At 43.0% G+C, this 6,037-nt stretch overlaps 1 long non-coding RNA gene across 2 annotated transcripts; it reads right to left on the minus strand.

The window, feature by feature from the left end:
- Positions 1–224: 224 nt before the first annotated feature.
- LOC146188147 (uncharacterized) lies at positions 225–5,792 on the minus strand. 2 transcript variants are annotated; one of them, XR_014707486.1, is made up of 4 exons: positions 5,370–5,792; positions 4,418–4,503; positions 4,140–4,205; positions 225–428 (listed from the first exon to the last, which is right to left on the minus strand). It is a non-coding gene; the product is annotated as an uncharacterized LOC146188147 (long non-coding RNA). The 2 variants fall into 2 exon arrangements; XR_014707485.1 differs by lacking the exon at positions 5,370–5,792 and having other exon boundaries at positions 4,418–4,743.
- Positions 5,793–6,037: the final 245 nt, after the last annotated feature.

Below are 6,037 nucleotides of genomic sequence, written 5' to 3' on the forward strand. Positions count from 1 at the left end.
AGTCATTGCATATGTTTACAATTCTAACAATGCAAATATTTCTTAAAATATGCAATTTAAAATTAGTGTAATGCCCTTTGCAGATAATTTTGGACCTGTATTTGCGAAACTGTAGCCTTAGCTACTTATGCACCATAAAATGCAAAAACAGAAACACACCGACAGCATTTGTGTTGCAAAAATGTATTTGGGATTTATTTGGCAAAGTGAACATGGTAGAGAGAGTTTTGGAGAAAATAAACTGGTGCTATCTGCAATGTGATATAGTGCCAACATAAATAACTTTCATTCTTTCATCAGCGCAATCAGCATCTTGTCAACTGATTGCCAAGATTTCACCAGCTGATCTTCACATGTCCATCTTCACACGGGGCAGTGTTCTTCACCATGTGCTGCATAAAAAATCCGTGTTGTATTCTTCTACCTTCCTGGAATGAAAAGGTGCAGTGTTCACAGAAATTACTGTAAAATTAAAGCTGTTATGAGAAAGCTGGAGGTTGTTTAATATTGCTCTCCAGCTGGTATTGCAGTGAATAACTACGCACATGATTATTCATGAAATGTCTGGGCATATGGCATACCCCTATATCATGGCACAGAAGTGCAGCAGTCTCCTCTTGTGAATGCACCTATCGGGGGTGGAATTGCCGCTCCATTTGCTCCATTCTGCTCCCAAACTGCTTTTTCTGCTCTATCCTGCTCCAAAATGCAATATTGCTCCAAAACTGCTCCAAACTGGCTGTTTTAATGTTCTACCATCAAATTTAGTGCAACACGCAAACAATGTCTTTGCACCAGTGGCAAAGATATAACGCATCTAGCACTGGGCTTAATACAAACGAAATTTTTGTAAGGGAAGGAAGCATTTGGCATAATAAATATTTGTTTGCAAGTAAATTTAATATGAGTCACTGGCGATTGGAGATAATTGCAAAAAAAATGCACTGTGCATGTGCCGTAGCACCTCCTCTCAGCCTTTTGAATCGCCGGTGAAGGGAGAAGCAAGAGCAGCAAGCGAAGCAGATAGGCGCAAACTACTGTGAGTCGTTCGGAAGGAAACTTGTCCGACTGGAAAAACCACATGAGTTATTCTAATGGTTGTGGTCTAAGAACAAGCAGGCACTTATCGAGCCTCTTTTTCAGTAACAAGCTTGTCGGGCCTACGGCAGACAAAATCATACTTGAATCGTTATGGGTTGGTACTCCAAAGATGTCACTCACTAGGAAGCGTCTCAAGAGTGTTGGAAAGCCATACAGGACCTATTGCCAAGATTTAAAAAATGAGCCCCAGCATTGCTCAAGCAAAGAATGATAAAACTATTGGAAGGAGGTAGTGAAGTAAAAATGCTGAAGAATGAAAAGGCTACCCTTCAGTGCCATCTACATTTCCTGAAGGCACTACTGACCACTGCTCAGGAATTTATCAGCACAGGCATAGGATCAAAAAGGGATATGCACAAGATAGAGAGCAGAAATGTCATGTCCATTAATCTGAGCTCCAAATTAGTGGCATTGCTTGAGTGCATTGAAGTGGTAAACTCGACATTTGAATCTGTCAAGTCAGAATAGGCAACTGCGTTAGGTCACAAGGTCACACTAGGTGTTCAGTTATAAAGCACACCAGCAAGCATTTTGTTTGCTGCTAGTCTGTTCCAAGTTGTTGGCCGTTGTCTTGCCAGAAACGAGTGCGAAGTTGGACAGGCATTGAACTTGCATAAAAAGGAAGAGCTCATCTTTTTCTGTCAAAGAAAAAAAACAATTACTACAATTATCAGAGGCATTTGACCTTAGGAACCTGCTCCAAAACATAATTCAAATGCTCCAAAACTCTTGTCTCGCAGCTCCCAAAGCTGCTTCAAAATGCTTGAGCCTGCTTCCACCCCTGACCTATGTATCAGACCCATTGATGACTGTCTTTAGTGGTAATGGCACATACCCGCGGCGGGGAATAGGCCATGGTATATAGCAAGTACAAAAGGTTCATGGACAAGCAATTGAGTATTTTGATAATTACGAATCTTAAACTAGAATTTCATGAAAAAAGAAAGGAAAAGAAAAGGCAGTGAATTCTCATTGTAGCAATCTACCTGGTGTGATTATATAGTTGTGAACAGAATTGCACACAGGTTGTAAGGTATATCCCTTGGCACTTGCCCCGAAGGAGAGGAGAATAAACACAAATAGCATGCCTGAGTAATCACCATTTGAACGATCTAACAGTCACTAACAGTGTTTCACAAGGAAGCCTGCTTTGGCCACTGTTGTTGAAAGTGTTCATCAAAGACATTGCCCACATCGACATATCCATTAAATTTGTCGTACATATATAGGGTGGATCTGGTACATATGATATGGGCGTGTCCAGAAATCTAAAATATAAATCGAGAGACAAAAAATAATTTTGGGAAACTACTGTCGAGCTCACGCCCTGAAACTCTGCTAGGTCTAATCCGACTAGCTGACGTCGCCCATGTCAAGGACTCCAGGCCGTCATCTTTGCGGATAAGTTGACACCTATCTTGCGCCTGTTGGATATTTATTAGTTTTGCCACCACCACATGCAGATGACTGTTCTATTATGACCGGCACAGATGCAGACACGTTGACAAAGCAAAGCAAAGCCTTCCTGTTAACATTATTGTTGTGGCTTCAATCAAACTTAATATAAATTGTTCAAAGACAACGCTAATTATTTTCCCAGAAAGAAATTTTCTTTTTAATCGTGCTGTCAGCAATGAGAGTCGGAACATTACAATTGTAGGCTCGCAGAGAATACTAAGTGTCACGTTCAACAGCAATCTATACTAGGACTTGCCTGTTGCTGGCATATGCAAAAGATTTTCCATGGTATTTGATGTTATTTTATGTCAGTGAACGCTCCTTCTGATGCACATTGAAAACAAATTGAATCATTTTTTCACATCAACCAATGCATTAAGACCACAGTGGAGGGTGGAGTAAACAATAATATAATTTTGCCATCCTTTTCTTGAGGATAAATAAAATTCACCAAATGGGTAATTGCGGTAGAAATGTCTCTATAAAATATTACTTCTGAGCTTTTGCATTGATTATGCACATTATGCTCTTAGGTCATGGTGCAATGACCTAAGAGCTGGAAATGCATCACGCGTCCAGGCAAACATCACACAAAAGTGTGAAGCCACAAAAAGAAAAAGCATGTGGGAACTTCCCACGCTTTGCCCGATGATGAATACATTCTGGAGAGGGATGCCTGAGGGCACACCGCACAGGAAGATACGGTGGCTGTTTGGGAGAAGGGACATGGCCATAAAACCATTACACTGATCCATTAGGAGTTGAGTTCTACAGATGCTGTTTTGATCCGCTGTATGTGACATCAGACAACCCTGTGTTTTTCTGGCACACACACTCCTTGTTCGACTATTGCAACGCTATCGAAGTGAAAATGGAAGTTTCTATGTCTCCTCGCTTGTTCCCAAGGTATGACTGCAGGAACATTGCTTACCAATACTGTTTGATTGACTGGCTGATTGACCCGGAGAGATGTGCCGTGTTTTATTGGCCAAAGTTCCGTGAGAGGGCTGGATTGATTGTTTAAAGGCTTCTTGTGGAGTAAAAAAATACCGGCCCTGGGCAAGAGGCTCAATAGTCTATCATTGCTATGAACTTGCTTTTGACCTTTTGCTGTTAAGACCTTTGAAGTATGTACATAAGTCTGCAGAAGTGCAATCAAATTTCATTGTTTTTGTTCTCTCATCTTCGAAACGTCATTCTTCTCTCAAACCGAAGACTCAGTCATGCCACCAAATGGAGTGTAGGTTCAAAACAGTGAGACAAGCATAACAATACACAAAGCATTGCGATGGTCTCGTGAGTGTGCACCATGAACATGAAAATTTGTGAATAAGTTGTTTTCCTACTCATTTATTTCATTTATCGCTGCTTTCATAGGCCATTGCATTTTGTATAATGCACTGTTGCTGCTGCTGGTCCGTGCATAGATTTGGCATGAATGCAAAAGCTAACAACTAGGTTCTAGTGCAGTTGTACTAAGCAGTCTTGAGTTTTAAACTATAGTAAGTTGCTAAGGCATTGAGATAAATAAAACTTTTTACAAATTGGTGCTGCTCAAAATAACGTAAATATGTCCTCACCCCTCAGGGGCACTGACTGCAGGCTTGGTGTTGACGGCAGCGGCTCCACACTGTGCAGACTTGTGGCTGTGCCATGGAAGCAAACAAACAAATGAAAGAAATAATTATTTCTGCAGCCATGAGATCTTGGGCTGTTTTCCGGTGCATAACAACACTTACGAGCTTACTTTAGCACTCTGGCTAGACCTTGTACACAGCAGTAAGAGAATCAAGACTGAACATTGCAGTGCTTTGTAAGTAGCTGTAACATGTTCAACATAAGAAGTGTTGTCGCTTACTATTCCGGGAGTTGTCATGATTGCTTTCATCATCATGAGTCTCTCTGGGCACCATGTCATTCAGGCACTTGCAGGCTCATTTTCATCTGAAAGGGAATAACCATATGAGACACAGATGATTGGTAATTAACTTGCCAACATAATACAGGATCTAATTGTGCAGCTGAAAGTTGCGCCAGGACACTAGAAAAGTGCCACGACGCAGACACTGTTGCCTTCATTCAATGCAATGGTCCTTAACAAGGATCCTTTTTTAAGTTTCAGGTGTTTTTATAACACAATGAGCAAACCAGTTCAGCCTCTGCGACTTGTAAATGCTAATAGGACTTCCAGTGTCTGAATGTTTTGTCCAACAGCATAAAATATTGGCGCACTTCATTTCACGTGCTGACACAGGGACACAAGTTCATAAGCTTGGGGAAAAAAAATAATAAAATAAATGACCTCTTGCAATATTTGGCTTTGGCACTGCATTCAGCATGTGCTGTTAGCTAATGGTGCCAGACAATTGTCTGAGAACATAAAGTAAATCATCTTGCAAACAATTTTCATTTATTGTGGCTCCTGGTGGCTGTGCACATTTACATGCACATGTAAACAAAAGCAGCTACACGACGTGTATTATATTATGCAACTCGAGCCATGCTTAGCAAAAATGCTGGAATATCATGTATCTAATTCGCACAACGTAAGTGGCTTTTTACTTTGCGCTGCTATTCCCCAGCAATCGACTAGGCGGTATTCAGACGGGCGGGCCGTATGTATCGTGGGAAAGCATCATCCACCACCACTCCTACTCGGAGCGCACGCGATCGGCAGGCGCCGAGTCACTGCCATTCCGAGCTACTCGAAAGTGCCGTTTTCGTCACATATGATAACTCATTGTTCCGCTCGGACAGTCCGCTGTCCAGTCCGATCGTCTGAACAGAGAAGGTAGTGAGTAGTGACTTACCAGAATCATTTTTTTTTTTTCTGACGCTGGATGGCTTGCAAAGGCCTTTGCGAACGCCTTCATTGCGCAGCGGAGCGAGCGCTCGTTCGCCGTCGGCGGATCCCTAGAAATCGTTGCAACTTCTTTCGACGGCGCCTTCTCCCTGCGCTGTACTGTGTATGTACAGGATGGTGGCGATCTCGAGCTACTTGCTGGTCGTCCGCCGCACTGAAACGCTTGCGCATGATGTTTTCTTGGCACGGCCGGGGCAAGGGTATTACAGCATTTGATGACGCCAATGTGAAAACGGAAGAACTATGTGGCCCGTTGCGCACAGCAGCACTCTACAAGCACTCGTAGCACCATCCCATCGGCGCTTGGCTTAGCTTGGCGGCTTGGCTCCATGGCTGCTGAAATCTCGTGAGATCTCGCGAGATTACGGTAAGCTGGACGTCACGCGGCATACGTCTCCGGAGTACGTCTCCAGCGCCTGTACGTATCGGCAGTTTTCACGCATGCGCAGTAGGCGTCCGATACGTCTACGTCTGTACGTCTCCGGGGGACGTAATACGTCTCCGGTAAGCTAAATCTCTCTAATGTCGAGCGCTGCAGCCTAATGAGAGCGTCGCCTTGCTCGTGGAAGTGATGAATTGGTTTTTTCTTCGCGCAGTTCCGGCCATGTCGGAGGA

Source organism: Amblyomma maculatum, chromosome 5 (assembly GCF_055883805.1).
Source record: "Amblyomma maculatum isolate TAMU_Amacu chromosome 5, ASM5588380v1, whole genome shotgun sequence".
Taxonomy (NCBI): Eukaryota; Metazoa; Arthropoda; class Arachnida; order Ixodida; family Ixodidae; genus Amblyomma; species Amblyomma maculatum.